This window comes from Coenobita brevimanus, chromosome 56 (assembly GCF_032717465.1).
Source record: "Coenobita brevimanus isolate Jiangsu-jjx chromosome 56, ASM3271746v2, whole genome shotgun sequence".
Taxonomy (NCBI): Eukaryota; Metazoa; Arthropoda; class Malacostraca; order Decapoda; family Coenobitidae; genus Coenobita; species Coenobita brevimanus.
This window is the reverse complement of record NC_137009.1, coordinates 17,084,711-17,109,852: the sequence shown is the minus strand read 5'-3', so window position 1 is coordinate 17,109,852 and position 25,142 is coordinate 17,084,711. Positions and strand designations below refer to the sequence as shown.

Here is a 25,142-nt window from a genome sequence, read left to right as displayed (position 1 = left end):
TTTAGCAAAACTTGCCATTCCCAAATGAGGTTGGGAATTCAGATTCAGGACTCGTAAATTTTGAGACGCATATGTATACTGCATTTAACAGTTTGAAATTATTGGCACGGGAGAAAAAAAAAGAAAAAAAAAAAAAACAGATCAAAGACAATTGCATACATGAAATACCTGGCATACTGGTTAACTCTCTGAATAACAGCTGCATAGAAATCAGTTGAGTGTGGACCTAGATGGGTGATGCGTGCCTGCCCTAATGGTGGAGGCATGGATGCAGAGCTGAACAGATCAGTATATGCTCAGTATATCAGTACGAGAACCTCCAGAGTCAACGAGAACTCTGTCCGTGGTAACCTGTTTCACTAAGACAGACAGAAGTGGGAGAAAGCTCCTAAGCCGACGACACTGTTGTACATTACATGAACCCCCCCTCTCCCCCTCTTTTTTTTTTTTTTTTTACTTTTGGTACCATCATATTATCTTGCCAAGGAGAAGCTATTCGAACTTCAGGGCTTAGATATGACATTAACTAAATCACCAGAATCAGATGAGCACCAGGTGATCACCAGAATTAACTAAATCTCCAGGCGGAGGTGGTAGGAAGTCTCTTTCACCACTCTGCGTCATGCTACTCTTTAAAAATATATGTTCACTAATTGCTCCTTCGGAGTGGCGGTCGAAAACAAGACAAGTAAATCCCATTCACACACATTCAGTGAGTGAATATGATGGTCGATACCAAAACAGTTTCTGCCCATCATCAACCCTGCCTGCTAATTACGGTTTATCTGAGTGTCTTCACTCCCTGTATTACAGATCATTGACAGCTTGTTATCGCATCACAAACCACTTCATTTTTATTTGCTATACATTATTCAGTTTGCATCAGTTACCCTTCTGAATGTTCAAACCTCTGTTAAACAAGTGGTGCCAGACACAACAAACCTCGCCCGACAGCAGTTATTTTATTGCTGTTAAACACTTGCTAGTTTCTGCCATTTTGTGTCAGTACACAATGCATTGTGGCCAGCGGCCTCAATATAGGACGGAACTGGGCATTTTTAAAAGATAATAAAAGAGGAAACCCAGGGGTAGGGACCTATGAGCTTTGCGACTATAAACCGATAGGCGGAGGGCAGTACACTTAGTACCCTTACAACAAAATCCCTCACACGGGAACCCTGGGAGTTAATGGGTTAAAGTCTAGGGTAATGGCGCAAATGTTTTCAAGTTACACCCTCTGAAAATCCGTGATCTTGCTTCTGACCTTTCACGGTCACTCAAGGTCAAAAGTCATGCTGCCTAATGGAAGCCCATATGAGACTACATATATCTTGGTAATAGTAATTGTCTCAATCTTCAACGAGTTTCGAGTAATAGCACCCTGAATATCTGAGACCTTGAGTTTGACCTTTCAAAGTCACATTCGGTCAAAGGTCAAGGTATCAATGAAGAACCCATATGGGACTTCCAATATGTCGATAATAGTAAATATCTTCAACCAGTTTCGAGTTATAGCCTGCTGAATATCTGTGACCTTCAGATTGACCTTTAAGGTTCATTCAAGGTCACAGGTCTTGGTGCCAAATAAAAACCCAAATTACGCGTTCCTCTATGTGTCTAATACTAAACATCTCTATTGTCAACAGTTTTCAAGTTATAGCCCTTTGAAAATCCATGACCATGAGTTTGACCTTTCAGGTTCACTCGATTACCTCCAGAATGTAATCACTTTCTTTGGGGACCAGTGCCCACATATCCTGAAGGTTTCATGTAATTTTATTCAGCCGTTTTTCCGTAATGATGCTAACAAACAAACAAACTAATTCGAACAAAAACAATACCTCGTCGGACACCGTCCAGGCAAGTAAATAACGGTATGTCTTGCTCTATCTTTCCACCTTCTCCTAGGAGTACAAAGGAGTACAAAGGAAAGCAAACAGGTCAACTCTGGAACTTTCTCCCTCTGTCTGTATTTCCTACTTCCTATGATCTCCAGTCTTTCAAACGCAGTGTGTCAAGGCATCTCGAAATGAATGGATCTTAAATTTGTCTCTCTCTTGTATTTTGTTTTTCTCTTGGAAGGAACAGTTTTGCGGGCTCATTGCCTTTGGTTCTTTCTTCCCCACATAAAAAGAAAAAAACAGCAACAGGCCTTATGGTCCTTTCGAGGCTGTTTGTAAGAGAGTAGACTATGGCTACAAGATCTAACTCAACATGCTGAAGGATAAGGATAGTAAAGCACGAAGGCTCCCTCTTCCTCTCTCTCCCTCCAGGTTTTATACTGCACCGGTACGTAATGTTTCTCTATCACTGTCTCTTCATCCATTTTTTCTAGTATGACGGTACCACTTTCACAAACCCGACTCTGCTCTTTCCCTTCTGTCAAGTTTGCTTTTACATTCTAACTTGCAGTGTCATTTTTCTCACTGTCAAACCATCTAACACCACACCTGAAACCTTAAGCACCTCATTTGCAGCACATAAAACCTTTTCTGGATCCTACCGATTAGTGTTCACGCCTCACAGCCATACAGCACTTTCGGAATCACTATGCCTTCATACATATCCGTCTTTCTACTACAATGCGAGTTTTCCAGCATAGTGAAACCCAGTTAAAGAAGGCTCACCCTACCCCATCCAGTTTGGTATGTCTCTCTTAACTGAAAAAAAAAAAAAAAAAAAGTTTAGACAGCAGGGATGAAGTACGAAAGATATATTCGGAGTGAAATTGATGAGAAAACGAACCATGGACTTACAGCGTAGAAATGTCCTCAGGAAACGGCTGGTGTCCGTGGAGTGGCCATGACCTGCATAAATATATATACGTACAGTAGCTGGGGCGAGAGAGCCGCCCCCTTCATTACGTCACGCACACAGCAACTCTGATTGGACAGTTTCCTACTTCGATAATGCGAGTTTGTTTGCAAGAGAGAGAGAGAGAGAGAGAGAGAGAGAGAGAGAGAGAGAGAGAGAGAGAGAGAGAGAGAGAGAGAGATTGTACATTCATCTTAACGAACAATACATGTACAAATTAAATCATATATGTATTTGCTTATTTGAGCATACCACAGAACACTATATATGTTCTCTAGAGTAATTTTGTTCACGGATGAATATTTAATTATTTATTTAGCCTATATATTTACTAATTTTTATTTATATTTCAGTCTCATGGTGATATACACTGTAACAAGGCTTAGGAGAGATGGCTTACACCGAAGGAGCTGTGATTCTTAACCAACTTAGGCTAAAGGCATCTCCTATATTTTATACTAGCTACCTCCAAGAAATGCCAAGAAGCTTAAGACAGTTTTTCTCTTAACTTGAGCACCTTGATATGGTCCTGATGAACTTCTTGAGCACGAAACCATCGTTCAGGAATAGAATAAAATCGTCAGTAAGTGATAATAATACAAGATAAGAGATAATCGTAGAAAGGGGTAAACCTGGGGGAGTTACCGTCAAAAGGGTGGCGCAAACATTTGCATAAAGGAGCGAGAAGACTTAATAGAATATTATTTTACCAGTATCAGGGCCCACACGTTCCAAGAGTGGATCCTGGAGGCTTTACAGCTCTCGCATCACTACTCCTATTCTACTCGTAGCTCTCAAAATTTAAAAAGTTGCTAATTAAACTGTCCCCTATATGGAGTAGTAACCTACTTAGTACTTACTTAGAAAATTTTATGAAAAAAAATCCAGTGATTCACTTCATGATTATAGGCTTATTTGTTGATGGCCAGGCAGTAGAAATTGATGTTGTACCACCTTAGCACATCGTAAACAATTTTTGTTTTTTTCTCTGATCACACAAAAGATTGTTAAACGCTTGATTCGTATCAATAAAGATGATGGCCACTGTCGGAACATTTGCATTTGACACAACCTCTCGACGTAAATTTTTCGCTATAGCCAAACTTAACATTATTATGACTAATTTTTGACCTTGAATGTCAAATCTAATAATGTTCATCATACAATTCTGGGAGGCAAGGAACATTTTTTTGTTTTATACCTTGTCCTCGAATTATAACTCTTTCATGACTTTTAAGAAAATCAAATTTAGAATAAGCCTTTTTTTTTTTTTTTTTTGGCATTTGTTGACCTTGAAGGCCAAGTAACACAACCATTAATAAGATTGGTTGTACACTGGGGGAGAGGGAATTTATGACGTGACTATTTTACCTAGAATGCCTCCTTCTATGGTTTAACAGCGTGCTCCAAAATTTAATGCTGACTTTATCCCATCACTAACTAGTGTAAAGTCATTGTGGAGGCCTGTCTGCCCTTCTCGTCGACCGGCCTTCAATTATTTTATTTTTTCGAGGGGGGGGATTACTTACGCACGTGTGTGTGTGTGTGTGTGTGTGTGTGTGTGTGTGTTTTGTGATGAAATCCTTTAGAAGTTGATTAATATCGTATGGAAGTAGCAAAGATTACAACAAAATATGACGTCTTCGTACTGAAAGATATAACTGGTCTTGAAAATAAACGACACTGAGTCTCTTCACATATATTTATTTGTTATCAGGTTCATCACAGTTCATCCCTAAATTATGTACTGTGAAGAAAATATCCAAGTAAGTTATGTATGGAGGTCATAGTCTTGTCATTATATCCTCGTAGCTGTGATAGTTGTTTCTGAGAGATACTTCGCGAGCGTTGGATGAATATTACTCCTGTTCAAAGTCTGGCCTAAAATACTCCATCTTGTCGGTTTGATCCTAGTCTAATTTGAAACGTGAATTCGGTAGGCTGTAGGCTTAGTTTGCGTTTCTCTTGCAGTCCACCATCCTCCATTCTGAGGCTAAGAAAGTAGTTGAGAGCCGTTGGTGTAATTAGGCAGTTGAGCCACCTGGCTATATCGGTGTTGTCACAAAAAAGGACTTTGTAGTTACTTGTAGAGAAGTTATATATATATTGAACTTGTAGACGAGCGGTTGTTATAATTGAGTTGTTTGTAAGTAGATAATCTTGGTTCCCTTTTGTCATGCAATGACAGGAGAGGTAAAGAATAGTATGGGACTATTTTTATTTGTTTTGGAAATATTAACAAAGTCTCTCACACGAGTGAAGTATAAAGTAGAGTCCCGCTATCTCTCTCTCTCTCTCTCTCTCTCTCTCTCTCTCTCTCTCTCTCTCTCTCTCCTCTCGCCCATGTTGCTAGGCTCCTTCTCCCTACTACCTGCCTGTTCTATGGCCTATCTCCTTCTGAGCTCTCTTTCCTAAATTCTGGTGAAACAGGGGTCGTGTCACGTGTGTTACACTGTGGTTGGAAAGTTCCAGAAACCTGTGTGTGAGTATGTGTGTATGTCACTAGGCTTTGTTCACCTGCTATTTCGCTGACAAACTACCTACATCATCTCCTGACATTGCTACTTCCTAATCTGTCGTCAGCTTTTCCTCAGTTTAACTTGCAAGATCATTTCCCATTCCCAGGCTCGCATAGAGCTGTCTATCTGTCTATTTATCTATCTATCTATTATGATTTGTAAATATAATATGGACTCATAACATTGCTTGGCCCACGCCACTGAAGGTCCTCCGACAGCAATTATCATTGACATATGCTAATCTATTAGTATATAATATTGATTATAATATTTTATACATATAATATTCATAGTAAATTGCAATGATCAAGATATTACATTTTAAACAAGTTGTATACATAATTGAACAAATGCAATGGTTGTTGTATGACACTTTGTAAGACGTGCATGTACAACAGACGTACGCATATAATTGTGCAATGGCAATACCTGCTAGGTTACACACTACATATTGAGTTATCCTTTTAGTAATGTCTAATATTTCACCTAACTTGTAAGATGATTCTGGTAATACAGAATTGTGGTATAATGGTATGACTTTACATAATATTGTAGTAATATTGTGGTAATACATAATTGTAATAATTTATGAATTGTTACATAATATTGTGGTAATGCATAATTGTGTTGGCCTTATAATTGTAGTTACATTTTGTTAATGCAACTGTTACATAATTGTGTGGGCCTTATAATTGTAGTTAAGGTTACATAAAAGTTACATCTTGTTAATGCAACAGTTACATAATTGTTACATATTGCTTGTAGTTACATAATTGTAGTTAAAGTTACATAAAAGTTACATCTTGTTAATGCAACTGTTACATAATTGTTACATATTGTTTGTAGCTACATAATTGTAGTTAAAGTTACATAAAAGTTACATCTTGTTAATGCAACTGTTACATAATTGTTACATATTGTTTGTAGTTACATAATTGTAGTTAAAGTTACATAAAAGTTACATCTTGTTAATGCAACTGTTACATAATTGTTACATATTGTTTGTAATTACATAATTGTAGCAAGTGTAACATAATGCAATCGTTTGTCGTTACATAATTGTTACATATCGTTTGTAGTTACATAATTGTAGCAAGTGTAACATAATGGAATCGTTTGTCGTTACATAATTGTTACTTATCGTTTGTAGTAACATAATTGTAATAATTGCAGTCCTGACATTGAATCCGGTCATGCTGCGGTCGATGATATGATGTGCCATGCCACTGGCTCGTGGAGACAACAATTTGCTTTTTGTTTCACTTATAGAAGTTTATGTGGTATTTTGGGATTTGTAGTAACACTTACGCTTATTTCCATTTGTTTGTTATGTGATCTTACTGTATTTTTTTTTCGTTTTTTTTTTTTTGTATGTATTGATTCTCTATAGGTTGTTTTTCTTCGTTTGTCTACGCTTTTTCGGTGTTGTTCGATGTTGCACAATTGCTGGCTAATTTCCTTAGGATCCTTTTTTAAGGTTTAGTTTATATTGCACAGATATTACTGAAAATGATATTATATAGCCCCATATTTTGTTTTTTTATATAAAAAATATATATACACTATATACAGTATTAACTATATACACTGACTTGTTCTTCACTTGCACCTATCGTGGGCAATATATGTGTCAGCACTGTGTGGAAATCTTTGTCGTCACGACTGTGTGGAAGATGTTCATTCTTGCTAACGTCATTTGTGTTGGCCATTTTTTTTTTCTGGTCTTCCTTGTAACTTAATTTATCTGTTTCCACAAGGTAGCTTTAATTAATAAATGTTTAATACAGTTCTTTTAATCGCTCACTGAGTAACTGTGATGGTATATTTTCTTTATCACTTTGTAGATATAATAATGTATAGCTGTATGTATGAAACACGTATTTTATGTAGGTATAAGTGGTAACACTCGTTGGTAGTAAATAAATGCTATAATAAATGAATGAATATATACAGTGTAGAATATTTATTGCTGGTGCAAGTATTTAATGATTGAATTATGATGATAACTGAAGTAGGTATATGTATTTAAGTTGTAACTATACAGCACGTTTTATATGTTTGTGCAAAATGTGTTGTCTATCACTGTGTATCGTATGAATGAAGTAACTATGTAACTCACTAATTTTTACCGTGGTGGAAATGGTGTGAGTGGTGTTGCACGTGGTGATAGCGTTGTTCTTCACGGGTTGATTGACGTGTTGTGGGGTGTCAGACACACGGCTTGTCGGCGTCTCAGCACACGTATGGTGACGTCGACTTCCCACACTGGTAGCTGTGGTGAGTAAACGAGTAGCGATGAGTAACTTGAGTGAAGATGAGTGAGTAAGATGAGTTGTGAATATGGGCTTGGTAGTTGCTTCGTCGTCTTGACCTCTTCACTCCTGCGTCAGCGGTGGAGGTTGGGTGGATGTAGCAGAGAGAGGAGGGTGAGGTCTGGTGGTTGTGAGTTGTGAGTCGTATCTCACTCTTCATTCGTTTGTTTTGTTTTTTCTTTCTTGATATATTCTCGGTCCTTTTTTCTTGTGATTTACTCGTTGTAGGATGAAGACTGTCATTACTTGTAGGTGCGTGCAGATTATACAGACGACTCGTGGAGTTGTTACTTGTAGTTGATTGTAGATGGTTGTAGTTCGTTGGTTCGTCATAGAAATTGCACGATTGTTTGTATCAATATATTGTTAAACTACTGGCAAGACGTTGTGTGATCACTGCTAAATCAGCACGATGATCGTGGAGATAGAGGAGGGGTTGGAGAGAATTCTTTCAGGAGCTGGTTGTGAGTTGTTGGTTGTGAGAGGTATTTTTTGTTTTGTTTTCACTCTTCATAATGAAGAATCAATTGTACACTCGTGGGCTTGTATTTTGTAGGAATTCATTGTAGAACTGAAGCTAATCTTGTAGAGTGTCGCCTGCTTTTGTAGAAATTCACTGACCACCAAATGTCACAAAAAAGGACTTTGTAGTTACTTGTAGAGAAGTTATATATATATTGAACTTGTAGACCAGCGGTTGTTATAATTGAGTTGTTTGTAAGTAGATAATCTTGGTTCCCTTTTGTCATGCAATGACAGGAGAGGTAAAGAATAGTATGGGACTATTTTTATTTGTTTTGGAAATATTAACAAAGTCTCTCACATGAGTGAAGTAGAAAGTAGAGTCCCGCTAGCTACCTCCTTGTCTCGCTCTCTCTCTCTCTCTCTCTCTCTCTCCTCTCGCCCATGTTGCTAGGCTCCTTCTCCCTACTACCTGCCTGTTCTATGGCCTGTCTCCTTCTGAGCTCTCTTTCCTAAATTCTGGTGAAACAGGGGTCGTGTCACGTGTGTTACACTGTGGTTGGAAAGTTCCAGAAACCTGTGTGTGAGTATGTGTGTATGTCACTAGGCTTTATTCTCCTGGTATTTCGCTGACAAACTACCTGCATCATCTCCTGACATTGCTACTTCCTAATCTGTCATCAGCTTTTCCTCAGTTTAACTTGCAAGATCATTTCCCATTCCCAGGCTCGCATAGAGCTGTCTATCTATCTATCTATTATGATTTGTAAATATAATATGGACTCATAACAGTGTCACCACGTGAAGGCGTCCCTCGACAGCACCTCCATCTTTTCATAACAGAATAAGGCCAGTATATAAGCGCATTTCTTCCTTTTGAACAACATACAGAACTATGAAGTCAACACACAGTTCCAGTCATCTCTATTACAATTCGCATATTATCACGAAAAAGAAACTGGTCAAGTTATAAACTAACTTATTTTTTATGACATGATACGCCGATGAGTGACAGAGGCATAGAATAATGCCTATATCATCTGCACGAGAGTCATTACAGCAACCTTCCCCACGAACGTGACCAGCAACAATCAGCTTTACATCCAAGTCCCCAGTTGTATGGCACTGCTAGCTGTACCCAGACAAAGGTTTAAGTTGCAAATTGTAAGTGAATTCATAGTTTTCCAGTTGATCCATGGTAGTTAGCGAACACTTCCATGAACAACAGTAGCAGCCTACCAGCAATGCCCAGGGGGTGATTTAGATTAAGAACAGTCTCGCAAGAAAGAGAGTGTATCAGTAAATCCTGGTTATGAAACATTTTTTTTCCTGTCAATTTCACGGTAAAGAAAAATTGCCTCTCAAAATTTCATTGTTATATGGACTGCAGGTTTGTCATACTCATACAGATTTATAGTAAGTATAGAGGAAATATTTTAAGATATTACTGGAACATCTCTAACTTTTAATGAGGACTGTTTGTCACAGAATTAAAGATATTAAATTTTCACTATATTTCTGACAAGTTTTTTTGCATAACTTTGGTAACGTTTGCATAAGCTGTAGTCATAAAAGGAAATATTGTCTATTATTCCTCAGACAAAGTCGAAAGAGTTATAGTTGCCTTTCTGTTGCCTTGGGAGGACACACACACACACACACACACACACACGTACAAACACAGAATATATATATATATATATATATATATATATAGTGCTTCTCCCTGGCATGAAACCAAATTGCTCCTCACAGATCCTCACTTCTCTTCGCAGCCTAGCTTCCACCACTCGTTCCCATATCTTCATGGCATGGCTGATCAGCTTTATACCTCTGCAGTTGCTGCAGCACTGCACATCACCCTTGTTCTTGAAAATCAGAACTAGAATATTTTTTCTCCACTCCTCTGGCAACCTCTCACCCTCCAGGATTTTTTAAAACAATCTGGTAAACCACATCACAGCCATCTCTCCTAAGCTCCTCCATGCTTCCATTGGTATACGATCTGAGCCCACTGCCTTGCCATCCTTCATCCTCTTCATGGCATTCCTCAATTCCTCTCTGCTGATCTCTTACACTTCCTGACTCGCTACCTCCAACTCTTCCAGCCTTCCCTCTTTCATATTTTCTATATTCATCAACTCCTCGAAATACTCCTTCCACCTTCTTAGTACACTCTCCTCACTTGTCAGTACATTGCCATCTGCATCCATTATCATTCTAACATGCTGCACATCCCGCCCAGCTCTGTCTTTCTGCCTCGCTAATCGGTACAGGTCTTCTTCCCCTTCTCTACTACTCACCTTCTTGTACAGCTTCTGGTATGCTTTTTCTTTTGCCTTAGCAACCTCTTTCTTGGCTATGTTCCTCATCTCCTTATTCTCCCGAATGCTTTCTTCATCCCTGTGTCTATCCATTTTCTTCTTTGCCTGCATCTTCCTATTTATGCTGGTAGTAATAACGAAGTGACAAAATATTATTACATGTATATATCGATATGAAGGCAAATCTCCATATTCAGTATTATCTTGCATAGGTTGGTACACAACAGATCGTCGGAAGAGCGCGTGTTTTGATGTGTGGTGGGATGATTTGAGGTGCTGAGTTCATTACCGGGTTAAGCACCAAAATGGCCGCCAAGCACCTGCATGCACCAACAAGTAGCTAAACCATCACTCTATAAGTTGAAAGTAAAAAAGTGTTCAGAAACAACCTACAAAGGCGTCAAAATCCTGGTTAAGTAGACGTGTGTTGCGCCGTCGTGCCACGCAGCAAAAAAAACAGTCTGGTTCCACACTAGTGCTCAAGGCGGACAACTGGGTCCAGAATTCTGCCAGCTGTATGGTCGCTTTTCCTATGAGTTCAGCCTTTCCTATGTTCCTTATGTCGACTCCCCGTGGTGCTGAAGCGAATGTGAGAGCATTACAAGGCAATATCCCAGCCCCTTTCCTTACCCCCCTTGAAGCTAGCCAATCAGATGGTCGGGTTGCACTGCAGCTAGCCAATAAGCTGACACCTGACACTACTCCCACCAGCAGCTGTGGTGCATAGTAACTTGCTGCTTTCTCATTATTATTATTATTATTATTATTATTATTATATTGCCAACGGCCATACCACGTTGAGTACACCGCTTCCCGTTCGATCAGCGAAGTTAAGCAACGTTGGGTCTGGTTAGTACTTGGATGGGTGACCGCCTGGGAACACCAGATGCTGTTGGCATCCCTACGTCAAATGGGGTTGGTGGAGGATTAGTGCCCCTCCCTGTAAAACAATTAACTCTAAGCCCTTGGCCACCCCGTCTGGGATACATGGCGTCTGGCAATGAATGAATGAATTATTATATTATTTTTTAACCATTATTATTATATTATTTTTTAACCATTATTATTATATTATTTTTTAACCATTATTACTATTATTATTATTGCCATTGTGTTTGTGAAGTTACTGGTACTCATGGCAGTGTTTTTTTTTTTCTTTAATTCAGGTTACAGGTTCATTTTTTTTTTTTTTATCATACAAGTTACAGGGGATTTCTAATAATGTCCTCTTACATTGAATGCTGTCTTACTTTTATATTATTATTAGCAATATAATAATTTATTATGTTTTTCTTGATGTTTGTGATATGGTTCGTCTTTAATGGTGGTTAAAAACTCCGAGAAAAACACACACAAAGTTTCCGACCTTTCAACTGCTATTATTGTGAAAATAATAATACTTATGTCATAGAACTTTGACATTATTCCACAGTATGTCACTCCTGGGACATTATGCTAATATATTATTGACATCTTATGATGTATTGCTGTAGTTATTAGTAGGATAAAAATATTTCCTTGGCTGATCTGTCCAGCAGTGGGAGGCAAAATTTTACTTCTTCACACGATATCATCATGATTAATGACAGATAGAGCAAAACAGAGGTTATTGCAATAAAGAAAATACCATAAGCTACATTTAAAAAAACACACACACATCAAAATAACAAGCAATTACTGAGATATCAAAGTTTTGAAGTTGTCAGACTGTAAACTCATTTTCTGGTGTTTTGTACTTTTGGCGCTTAGCCCAGTAATGAACTCAGTGCCTCATTTGTAATACCACTTCCACTGTCCCAATCAACATTCACGCTAACAATCGCCTTCGTGTCCGAAGAGGTTCAGATCTGACTTGTAATATGGCGGAACCTTTGACTCTGCCAAGTGTCCTTGACCCTTGACTAAACTGCTCTCAAACTTGAAATACTTCATCCTTGTGAGACACTCAGCTGTATTTGGTCTAAACAGATTCAAAAGTGTTTTTGTTCACCATGGTCTGTGACCTTGATGTCTGGGTTGTTGTTACTCCAAAAGAATCACACAATCCTAGGCTAACTTGAAAAATAAAGTTTAATCCAATTTGAATAGTCAGGTTTTGAGACCCCCCCCCCCCAATTTACTATGTTCTTTGATCTTTACCTTTGACTAATTAATAACTTCACCCATTCTTAATCTTCAACCCTTCCACCAAGATTGGTCAATTTCAGATTTAAAAATACGAAAGTTAAGCAATTTCTAACCTATGACCGTTCTTGGCTCTTGGAAAGCAGTGTTGATAAATAGGGAAATGGGCAAGGAAGAAAAAAAATTGCTGCATGACAGTATTGTGATACAAACTCTAATGTGTGGAAGTGAAGTTTGGACCTTGTTGGAAGGACAAAAATCAAGCTTGACACCAGTGGAAATGAGTTATTTAAGAGGAGCATTTGGAGATATATGGAGAGACAGAATGACAAATGACGATGTGAAGGAGTGTTGTGGTGTGGATGTACAGTAGATGTGATAGAAGCTGTTAGAAATAATACACAGAATTGGAATGCATATGTGAATGAAGAAGAGGGGGGGAGAGGGAGGCCGAGGATGAGATGAAGGGATGGAGTAAAGAGGTATATGAGAGAGGGGGGGGGGGATGTGAGCTGGGGGAGGACAGTGAAATGGAGGGGGACAGGGCAACATGGAGGTTATTTATTTTTGGCCACCCTTTACGGAATTGAGGCCTCTGTCAACAGACAGGTAGATAGAAAGGTCGACCTTTTTTGATCAATATAAATATCGCTTCCATGATCACTGGAAAATTAAATATTTTATGATTGAAAAAAAAAAATGAGATTCGTTTTCCCACTTTAGACCTAGGCCTATCGAAAACGAGAACAAGAGGAGGAGATTTTTTTTTTAGCAAATTATTTTTAGCATATTAACATTATATTTTCATTACTTTAGGGTTGTTTGGGATACAGAAAAGCTAGATGATGAAGGCTGGATACCATAAAATGTTTAAAACATAAATGTTTGGTAGCAGTGAATTTATTTAATTGAAGGTAAATGACACCTCAGAAGAATACTTATACGGTTTCTTCTAAAACTCTGATGAGCATTTTAATTTCGTGTTAAAACAGTGAAACCACTTTATACAGATCACGTGGTGTTGCAAGAGGGCGCCTTCATGTGAGGGCACAGAGTAGTTGGACAGCTTAACTGTTTGGCTATGCAAACGTCCTTCAACTACATCCCTGTCCTCTTTATTGCTTTCAACTTTATATGCAGCTAACAATCTCAGGCGTTGTTGACTTACTCTGTGGAATGATATCCTCGAAAAGAAGCAAACACGAGAGAGTTGACCCTTAAATAGAGGCTCCGCTTAAAATAGCTCCTGTTCTAAGAGCTATTATAGGAGAAGTTAGAAGATGAATCACTAATATTTTTAATCTAATTTAATTAAATTCCCCAGTTATAGAAAACAAAATCAAATGAAAAGTGTAGAAACAGTTATTATGGCTGCAAATATATAAAGAAATAAAATTACAGTATTAATCCACCTTTAAAAAGCAGTTTCTAAAATAACATCTTTTGAATAATATAACCTTGTCTTCAAGACACCTTATAGTCCATCCTATACAGAGGATCTGCAACAGACAAGTCTTTAGTCGTTTCATTTGTTTTAAATTATTCTCAACCAAAACTGAGAATGGGGATAATTTTTCTGTACTAGCCTTAACACCCATGTATGCTACCTTTTTCCGAATGATTATTATTCCCTTATACGAAGTATTTTGTATACCCTTGTGTGGTAACAAATAAGGATTTTTTAGCACCTCATTAAGGTGCATAGAATCATGTATGCCTTGAGTTAATCATTACCTTACTAAAAGATAAATGTTTTCTGAACATGTATATCAGTTTCACTGGGTAGAGTGCTCGAACACAATAGAAGTTGATTAAACTGAAAGACTTAATGAATAATCCTTTTCCTTATTTACACTTAAAGAGCAAATTGTGGCCAAGATCTAAAAGAAAATTACGACAAAGTATGAAAATGCGATTGTATCCCCATTGAAATGGTCCATGCAGCCATTTAAACATCATGAAATCGTTTTGAATCCTGGCTTCATCTCACAAGTGTAAAACCTATGGAAACCCTTAAAAAAATCCTACTGCTATCGAAAACAAGATGCAATGAAAAGTAACCTCTTCAAATACCTAATCGAAAAGAAAAATGAACATTTTTATTTTGTTCTGAACTCATGATCCTCAGGGACCGATACTAATCCCTGTTGAAATAATATGCATGGAAAAGTTTTGATTAATTTGCTGGGTTATTGCATCAACCATAAACAAAGTATCGCTAGGAGTTTGACCAGTCGGTAGAGAAGTGGCCTACAGTCCTAATGGGCCCGTGCTCGAAATCATCTGGGACATAGCATAATTCAAGAATTTGAATTTTGTTAAAGCAAACTTTACTGATCTCCCAAATGACCAACTGTCTTTTTCAAATATTCCTGGTAATACCAATACACCAGTCTCGTTTGAGACAGCCCGAGCATGTATAAAATTGGAATGTGGGTGTTAGCCTGGAATAAGTGTTTAGAATGTAGGAGGATAGATGGACCTGAGTATCGAGCTGCAATACCTACCTACCTACCTACATACATACAAACATACATACAAAGCTCGAGGAAACGTGGAGACTTCGAAGGTTGAATCCAGATATAAATCACACACTTGTGTAAATGGAGGAGTGAACCAAAAATGGGAAATGGTGCACAAACAGTGTGTTTTGTAATCAAAGTCATGTAGTGAGTAGTGTTGGGGAGAAGTGCAACACAATGTGACAAAAGTGTAACGTCACAGTAAATGAAACAAAATGTGTACAAAAATGTGTACAGGAATGTGTGTACAAAATGAGACTAAATGTGTGTCTGTACAAAAAGTGACAAAATATGTCTTCACATTTTCCTTGACCTTATAAAGCAGACTTACTCCTCCTTTCTCAGCTAATTAACCACTAGGCTGTCTTAAAAATAATCTCCGTCCTTACAGAAACATTAGAGGCACCTGCTACCAAGGGGAGCCAATGGCGAAGTTACACAAATTACACAAGCCCAGTGACGTGCCATGAAGGAGGCAGAGCAAATATTATTGAAGCTTGTATTGGCAAATACTCTCTTTTAGCTCCTCCCACGCTATAAGCTACATCCACATTTCAAGGACAAGAAGGATTTTCTGTGTAATTTGTGAGAAAAACATCTGGTGTGTCATCAGTCCAGTTGACCACTAAGTAAATACACATGGGGACTAGGGTTACCCTTTACAGGCAGCAAAACTGATAAGATAAAAGATTTAATGTTCCTAACAGCTCGCTTCTCTCTCCTTTCCTTATCATCTTATCTTCTATTTCACCCATTCGCTACTGTGGTAACTACGCCAGTTACACCTCCCTTCCTGAGAGAAGAAATTTCCCAAGGGGAAATTTCTAGATACTGTACAAACAAGTTCTGGACAGGTAATCTGCTAAAACATTACTAACACCTTTTACATGTCTTACGTCAAGGGAGTATGCTTACAAAAATAGGGCCCAGCGGGTCAATCTAAGATTTTTGTCCTTAAATCGGGACAAAAATTTCAGAGGGTGGTGATCAGTGTACACTACAATATCACCTGACCCTGGATCAACATACACAGAGAAGTGCTGAAGGGCAAGAATGAGTGCAAGGAGTTCTTTCTCAATAGTTGAATAATTTCTCTGGGCCTTATTGAACTTTTTGCCAAAATAGCACACAGGCATCTCAAAGCCTTGATCATTGTCCTGAAGAAAAACTGCACCGGCCCCAAGGCCACTGGCATCAACAGCTAATTTAAAAGATTTGTCAAAATAGGGAGCTTGAAGCACTGAGTGACTCGACATGATGGCTTTGACTTTAGAATAGGCTTCCTCACATTCTGACTTCCACTCATACTTGACTCCTATTCTTAACAAATCAGTGAGGGGAGCTACAAGATCAGAGAAGTTCGGGACAAAACGTCTGTAGTACCCTACCATACCCAAGAATCGTTGCAACTCTCTCTTATTTTTGGGCTGGGGGGAATTGACTATGGCCTGAACTATAACATCAGGTGGACTCATTTGGCCTAAACCGACCACATAACCTAGGCACTTCACTCGAGCCCTCACAAATTCACATTTAGCTAAATTAAGCACTAAATTAGCAAAGGACAGTCTCTGAAGCAAGGCAACTAATTGGCTCAAGTGTTGTTCCCAGGTGTTGCTAAAAATAACATCATCAATGTAAGTAACACAATTCTCAACATCCTTGGTGAGATCATTCATCAGCCTTTGGAAGGTGGCAGGAGCATTCTTCATACCATAGGGCATGACCTTACATTTATAAGTCCTGCCACTTTCCACAAAACAGGAAATTTCTTGGGCCCTTTCTGTGAGTGGGACTTGCCAATATCCCTTCATTAAATCTATTTTTGTGATAAACTTAGCACTCCCTATCGCGTCCACACAATCATCTACTCTAGGAAGTGGGTAAGTATCAGTCTTGGTAAGGGAGTTGACTTTACAATAATCAGTACAAAAGCGATGTGACCCATCAGGTTTTGGAACCACTGTGACTGGGGAGCACCACTCACTTTGACAGGACTTGATTAACCCTTGCTGCAACATGTAGTTCAGTCCCTCTCGAATGCTGGTATGCTTTTGCAGACTAGCCCGGTAGGGGGATTGCTTTACAGGGCTGGCATCTCCAACGTCCACGTCGTGCTGTGCCACTTCCGTCCATCCTGGGGTGTCCTGGAAGATATCAAGGAACTTCCTGAGAAGGGCAACAAACTCAGCACACCGGTCTGCAGTCAAGTGGAAGAGTTTATTAGTCAGTGTACTCCAAGCTTCCTGATTTTCTCTCCAACTGGTCCTCTGGTCCAAAGTCAAAGGGCAACCCTCGTCCTCTGTCAACTTGACAGCTGACACCACGCATGCAGCACTAGGGGGGTCCCCAAACTCGACAGCCGACACCATGCATGCAGCACTAAGGGGGTCCATGTCTCGCCTGTGGTACTCCTTCAACATATTTATATGGCACAATCTTCGTTCCTTCCTCTGGTCTGGGGTTAAAATAACATAATTTACTTCACCTACCCTCTTCTCCACTAGATAAGGGCCTGCAAAACTTGCCTGCAGAGGCTGACCATGAACGGGAAGCAAGACAAGAACCTGATCGCCTGGGTGAAACACTGTGCCTAACTTCCTTAGCCCGCCCCGTCCCGGCAACTTTTCGACCACTGGTACCCCCCAATCCTGGGCAATTTTCGACCTTTTTTTTTTTTGCTTAAACTTTCGCTTTTGGTCAGAAACAATGGCCGGTGGCAAAGAAAGTGGTCCCTGGGGTCCCTAATTAGCTTAACCAGGTATGCGATGGTCCCACCTGGCCCCGTGTTCTCCCTATGCGGTGTGAGCATCAAACGTTTTCTATGGTATTATAAGTTTGGGAAACCAATGAAAGTAAGTAGAAATGAATTTATTACAAACATAAAAACATGTGATAAAAGAGTATATTGGATTTTATACAAAAATAGAGCAGAAATAACCATTGTACCATCGTGAGAAACGAGCAAAATCGGCCAACTTGGTTCCCATGAATCGCTAACATTCTAAAATCATGATACATATAATTTTTTTTACTTACATAATACTTCTACAATAACATTATATCATTTTACATTATATTGAACTGTTTTTACGTATTCACAGGCCTTTTGATAACATTTAGCGTAATGCTAGCGCTAATTTATGTAGTGAGTGAACTCGCTGTGACTGATGTTTCAACTCGTATTGTGCTTTTTCTACTAACATAATACCTTTCTAATATTATTTTACACTTTTCAACTTCATAGAACTGTTTTGAGATTATTTCAGGCCTTACGTAAATATATAGCGTAATAATAGCGCATAGTAACACACACGGTGAAGTCGCTATGACAACTAATTCAACTTACAACCTATTTTTTTACTTATATAATTATTCTACACTAACATTGCACATGTAAACACTTGATATAATTGATATTACATCATTTCTGAACGTAAGATGGAACTTAGCGTCATATTTGCGCGTACTTACACAGGGAGTGTTATCGCGATATCATTTGTTTCATCTTACACAAGTAATCAACTTATAAAATACCTTACTACTAACATTACAACATCATCCACTGTATATAATTCCTATCACATACTTACTGACCAGAATGTGGGTGTAATCGTGACATCAATTATGACAACTTACAGTAATGTTCAACTTATACATTTTATTCATGCTAACATTACACCCGTTTCCACTTTATTTCCTTGCTATCACATATTTACTGACCAGATTTACACAGTGGGTGTAGTTTTGATAACAATTCTTTCCACTTACACTACTTCTCATCTTATACATTACTTTTCTGAAAAAATAACACCCGTTTCAACTTTATATTTCACTTAGCACCTACTGACTGGCCTTACCATTATCATGAGCGTCATTTCGCCTTCCCACACAGTTTCAGAAGTGTACGAGATTATGGTATTCCTTGAAACAAGGCTGAAGGCACAACGCAACATTGTACTCGACACACTCGTATCTTGTGTCTTTTCTCTGCGTTGATGGTCTGACTGTTGAGTGCTTACATACATGGCAGCGACGCTGGGGTTTACGACGGTTTGGTTCGGAAGGGATTGCGCTGGGGTAGTGGCGGCCTGCAAGACGTAGGGGAGTCTGAGCAGCACGGGGGGCGCGGGGGCGGTGTGGGGGTCTTTCCTGGGCATGCTTGGCGATTATTTCACGTGCCAGCTCCCTCACAAACCCCTCAAAGGTCTCGGATACTCCGGTGGTCATTGCGTGCAGGTAGTGGGCGTTCAGGACCGTGATGTCGAGCAAGTGGAAAAAGAGTTTCTTGTACCACTTCATCGTTGTCCTGGCACAGTCAACACTTGAAATCATCGAGTCTGACTGATCAACTTGCCTCATGTTCAGATTATAGGCAAGTACAGGCTCTGGTTTCCATACGTTGCGCCTCCTCTCGCTACAGTGATCCACGGAGTCTGTGCGGTGCATCAGGGGGCTGTGAACAGTTGATAGGAGGCAAACTTCCCTGTTGTGGTTCCACAGGGTTGCAAGGATGTTATTGGCCTGGAAAGAAAACCACCTCATTCTTGTCAAGTTTCCTCCCTATCTTGACCATATGGCGACGGTTTCTCTTGACTGTACCACAGACTCCGGTGTCGTGTTGGTGGAGGAACCTAGCGAGAAGAGGGCTAGTGTACCAGTTGTCCAGGTACAAAACATGACCACGATGAAGGTACTCTTCTATCATTGTCTTCACCACGGCCCCAGAGAGTCCTATACTCCGATCTTCTATTATATCTGTCTGTGCGCCCGTGTACAAGACTATGTCTTGCACATAACCAGTCTTACAGTCACACATAACAAAGATCTTGAACCCGAAACGGTGTCTCTTGCTGGGTATATACTGCCTAAAGGAAATATTGCCTGTCCACAATACAAGACTCTCGTCTATGACGAGGTCTCTGTAGGGATAAAATGAGGAGCGGAACATTTCCCGTAAATGATCAAATACCAGCCTAATTCTCCTCATTTTATCGGTGTTATTTGCATTGGTTGGATCATCTGCATCAAAAAAGTGGAGGCGGCCGAGAATAAACTGAAATCTATTACGACCCATCACCTTTCCAAAGAAAGGTGTTAGGATGATTGGGTCCGTTGTCCAATAGGCAGGAATTTGATTTTTCTTCACCACACCCATCAAGATTACCAGGGCCAAAAATAGGAACATCTCTGATATAGTCACGGGAAAGTCATACTGTTCTGCATGCTTGCTTGTGGTTCCTAGGCGTTCATTTTCAAGGCGCTGGGATTGTGAAAATATATTCGTCTGTTCTACCATGCGCCCAACAAACGCCTCATCAAAAAACAAATTGAAAAAATCTAAACGTGACGACCCAGCATTTACACCTGGAGCCGTGCAACCTGACCGCCACTCCTCAGTGAACTGGTGAATGATGGGAGTAAAATTACTCCCATCCTCCCAGTTCCACGTGACACCACCGTCTCCAGCCACTTCACCATCGTCCCCTTCGTCAGGGTGGGGAGGTGAGGGTGGTGGGGGAGGTTGGGGAGGTGGAGAGCGGCGCCTCTCATCATTCGCACTTCTCTTCCCTCTCCCTTTTCCTTTACCCTTTCCCTTCCCTTTCTTTCCTTTCCCCACATCCTGGGGCTGTGGGGAGGAAGTTTGGGCATATTCAGGGGCGAAAGAAGTGCTGGGGAGTGACTCAACCTCCTCTCCCCTAGGCCTACGAGCACCACGTGCTCGTGCTGCCTCCCTCCCACCAATGGCCCCTTCACCCCGCACTACCCCCACACCACTCTCACTTTCACCCGCGCTGCCGCCACAACCACTTTCCCTTTCTCCCAGCAATCCCACCACACCACTTGCTACTTCCCCAGACAAAGTACTTGAACCATACCTTAGGTGTCGTCTCGCCCCACCTTCTGATCCACGTGGTGATATTTTTTCCTTTCCCAACCACTCGGTGATATCACGTCCTAGCCCTCCGTCATCCTCATCGTCCTCATCCTCGTCCTGATCAGAATCGTGATGGAGAGATAGCTGTGCACGTGGTTGGGGAGCAGCCTGGCCTTCCCTTGCCTTACGGTATGTCACATACCGCGTTTTTCGGGGCGAAGGGACCTCCTCATCACTGCTACTTATTTCTTCCTCTGGCTGGATGTAATCACGATCCACCACATCATCATCGAGTGGAGAATCACTGTCTCCAGTGAAGGCTTCCAGGACGGATGCAATTTGCTCATCTGAGAGACCTTTCCGCGCCATGTCTGACCTGGGTCACTGCTGGCAGGTGAGTGACCGAGACAAGGGCGAGCGTGGGTCATGCGGGGTCTAGGACGCTGCCCGCCTGGCGGCCTGGGTACCAGGGCGAAACGAAAATCTCCCGCGAATTTTGAAATTTGTGGAAATTATGAACCTTGCAATTGCAGGACGTTGAAGTACGTCCTCGGAACTGGCTGTGACAAAACGTGAGGACGTGGAAGTACGTCCTCGGGACGGCGCGGGTTAGAGTGGTCATACCACCTCTTCATCTTTTCCTGAGAGGACTTCAAGTGTGCCCTGGCTACTTCCCTACTATAGGCCAGTCTTTCTTTAAATTTTGACATATAGTCTAGCAAGTTAATTTGGTCATCATCCTTGACGCATTGTTCTTTGAGGAGTTTAAGGGGACCTCTTACTTCATGGCCAAAGATTAACTGAAATGGGGAGTAGCCTAAGGACACGCTCGGTGCCTCTCTGGTTGCAGAAAGTGGGAAAGGCAAACACTTGTCCCATTCCTTTTCATCAACACATAGTTTTCTGAGCATACTCTTCAAAGTTTGGTGATACCTCTCTAATGCACCTTGACTCTGAGGATGATATGCTGAGGATGTGATCTGGGAGATTCCTAACTCCTTAAAGGTTTGTCTGAACAGTAACACGTTGTTTGGTCTTAAATAATAACATTCTGTCAGTTCAGATTCACATTCATCTTCCCTAACTTCTGAGTCAATTAAAGTGGCAATCTCTGGATCAGATCTTTGCATATCAGCTAACTTTGCACTTGCATCAATCTGGGGAGAATCATCAATCTCTGAGTCAGTTAACTGGGCATAAAAGGTATCACGAAGCCCAATATCATCATCGGCATTGCCAGTGCCATTACTGTCAACGTTCTCATGGCTGGCTTTTGCCGTCATAGCTCTAGTTACAGCACATGCGGGAAACAATTTAGGACGTGTATTTTCCAACCCTTTGATCCTATCCTCACTCAGGGGATTTTTTGACACGCAGGGAACAGCACTCACCTGTCCTCCCGCCAAGTCATTACCCAAAAGGAGAGTGACCCCTGTTACAGGAAGCTGGTCAACAACACCCACACACACTAAACCAGTAACTAACTCTGAATGGAGCTTCACCTCAACTAGGGGAACAGATACAAACTCAGCTATACCCTGCAGCAAGACACATTCCATAGGGTCAGCTACATCAACAATCCCCTTCAACATTAGTGACTGTGAAGCTCCTGTGTCTCTTAGTATAGTGACTTCCTTACCACCTTTTCCATCAACTGAAACTAACCCCTTAGAAATAGAGTTAGCAAATAAATGACCTGGGGTGGAGTCACTTTAAGTACTGCCTTGGGGAGGACAGTCTGATGGGGTCTTATTACCACTCTCACCTGAACCTGACGGCTGCACTGCTCCAGTCTTACTAGTGTCTAACAATGGCTCTACAGGAGTCTGTCTATCCATCACCGACGGCTCCAATCTGGCCTTATCAACAATATGCACCTACGGGGGTGGTGTCTGACTACCGCTAACAATATCTGTGGGTGACTGCTCTCTGTTGGTGTCAAAAGATCCCCAGGAATTTACCAAAGAAACAAGTTTTACAGAGGAACTTTTCCCTCGTTTTTTCCAGCACCAATCCTCCAAGTGCCCCGTTTTCTGGCAATACTAGCAAAACCTGACACTTTTTCTTGACCCTCTGGCAACACTGTCCTCACTTACTTTCGTAGAACTAACATGCTCTGGGGTTGCAGTGTTCCCGCTAGTGTCATTTAACATTAACTTGCCTTTACCAGAAGAAGGGTTCACAAAAACTGGTTGGTTCACTCTCCTACCCTTAACAAATAACTGAGGCTTACGTTCATGCTTATGAATTATACTATAGTTATCTGTTACAACGGCAGCCTCAGCCAGGGTATCTAAATCTTTCTCCACTAGGTATGTAGCCACATCCCTATCTATCTTACCAGTGAAGTTCTCCAAGATCATTAATTCTTTAAGTTTATATAAATCATCAACTTTCTTTGATTGGAACCATTGATCAAATAAGTCTGTGAGTACTCTAGCATATTCCACATGAGTCTGATCATTCTGTTTAAAGGTGGATCTAAATTTAAGCCCACATGCCTCTGGCACGAGTTCATATGCTTTGAGAATGGCATCTTTTAAACATAGTTGGCACTTTGGTCAACAGATAAAGAAATATAAGCCTTTTGAGCCTTTTCTTTCAAAACACTCTGCAGCAGTACCGTTCAAGAATCTTTTGGTCACGAGAGACGACCTGCCACCTTTTCAAACATATGGAAATACTTGGTGACATCTTGCTCATTAAAGGGGGGTACTAGCATAATGTTCCTAGCAACATCAAGATATTCCTTGGCAGATGAACTACCAGCTCTAGGTAAATTATCAGGGTGCTTCAGTCTGAATTCGTGATCCATTTCCTTTTGCCTCATTTGAGCCTGTAATTCGATTTCCTTCATTTTGGCATGCACTTTAAGTTCCCTCAGCTTAATTCTGGCTAACTCAAGTTGCACTTTGTCACCAGTATCATGGGCAGAAAAATCACTAGGGCCAGGTATCTCCAATGCCAAAGGCTCGAGGGCAACACCTTGTGCAGTATCAAATGGCTCAGAATTAGCTATAGAGGACTCACTTTGTTCAAACATGGTGTCCAATATTAAATCAAGTAACTTAGTATTAGTGACTGAGGCAGGAAATCTCAACTGTAAAGCCTGGGCAAGCAATATGAGCTCGTTTTTGTGAATGTTTTCACTCTGGGGATGGCTTAGAATCCAAAAATCTTTTCACATCACTATCACTCATTAGGGCCATGATTACTGATTATAGTTATGTAGGTAAGAGTAACCACTGTGTATGTGGCCAAGTTTGCCAATATTATGTCACAGAGCTATCCTGGCGAGGTCGTCAAATTGTTATGGGGTGTATATTACGGTGCACTCTTAACCATAAATTAAGCACCAAAAGGGATAAGGTAAAGCTTGCAAGAAAACCAACTTAACTTTACTGTACATTATAACATTCACAACCAAAGAAGAAACCAGGGTTCGTATTGCTAAAGAAGGATTTATATAGGCCTCAGGATACAAATAGAAAACAAGTTATTTTTTACCTAACCAGAATACACTCAGTGGAGGCTAAGTACTCACAAAGCTCGAGGAAATGTGGAGACTTCGAAGGTTAAATCCAGATATAAATCACACACTTGTGTAAATGGAGGAGTGAACCAAAAATGGGAAATGGTGCACAAACAGTGTGTTTTGTAATCAAAGTCACGTAGTGAGTAGTGTTGGGGAAAAGTGCAACACAATGTGACAAAAGTGTAATGTCACAGTAAATGAGACAAAATGTGTACAAAAATGTGTACAGGAATGTGTATACAAAATGAGACTAAATGTGTGTCTGTACAAAAAGAGACAAAATATGCCTCTTCATATTTTCCTTGACCTTATAAAGCAGACTTACTCCGCCTTTCTCTCCCCGCTGAGGGGGGTCACCTTGACGTGGTGGCGGGGCTTGAAGCGTGGCTGGCAGTGCCACCTACTTTGGAGGCATGCCTACCTTAGTAGGGTTCGGCATTTGTCAGTGTCGTGGACCAAGCACCCCCTACATCACTGGTGGAGGAGGCCTGCTGGTGATGTTAGTTCCTGCCCACTTGCCATCTAGGGCAGGACTGTTGCCTCCCCACGTGTTTGCCGTGCGTGGCGTCCCGTAATGCTAGGAGACGGGAGTCCTGGAGGTTGAGCGATGCTGCACGATGCGCCCTGCAGCTAGCAATACACCTCTTTGGTC

At 40.6% G+C, this 25,142-nt stretch overlaps 1 non-coding gene across 1 annotated transcript; it reads left to right on the top strand.

The window, feature by feature from the left end:
- Window positions 1–11,210: 11,210 nt before the first annotated feature.
- LOC145401823 (5S ribosomal RNA) lies at window positions 11,211–11,329 on the top strand. The gene has a single exon (XR_013897666.1). It is a non-coding gene; the product is annotated as a 5S ribosomal RNA (ribosomal RNA).
- The last annotated feature ends 13,813 nt before the right edge of the window (window positions 11,330–25,142 follow it).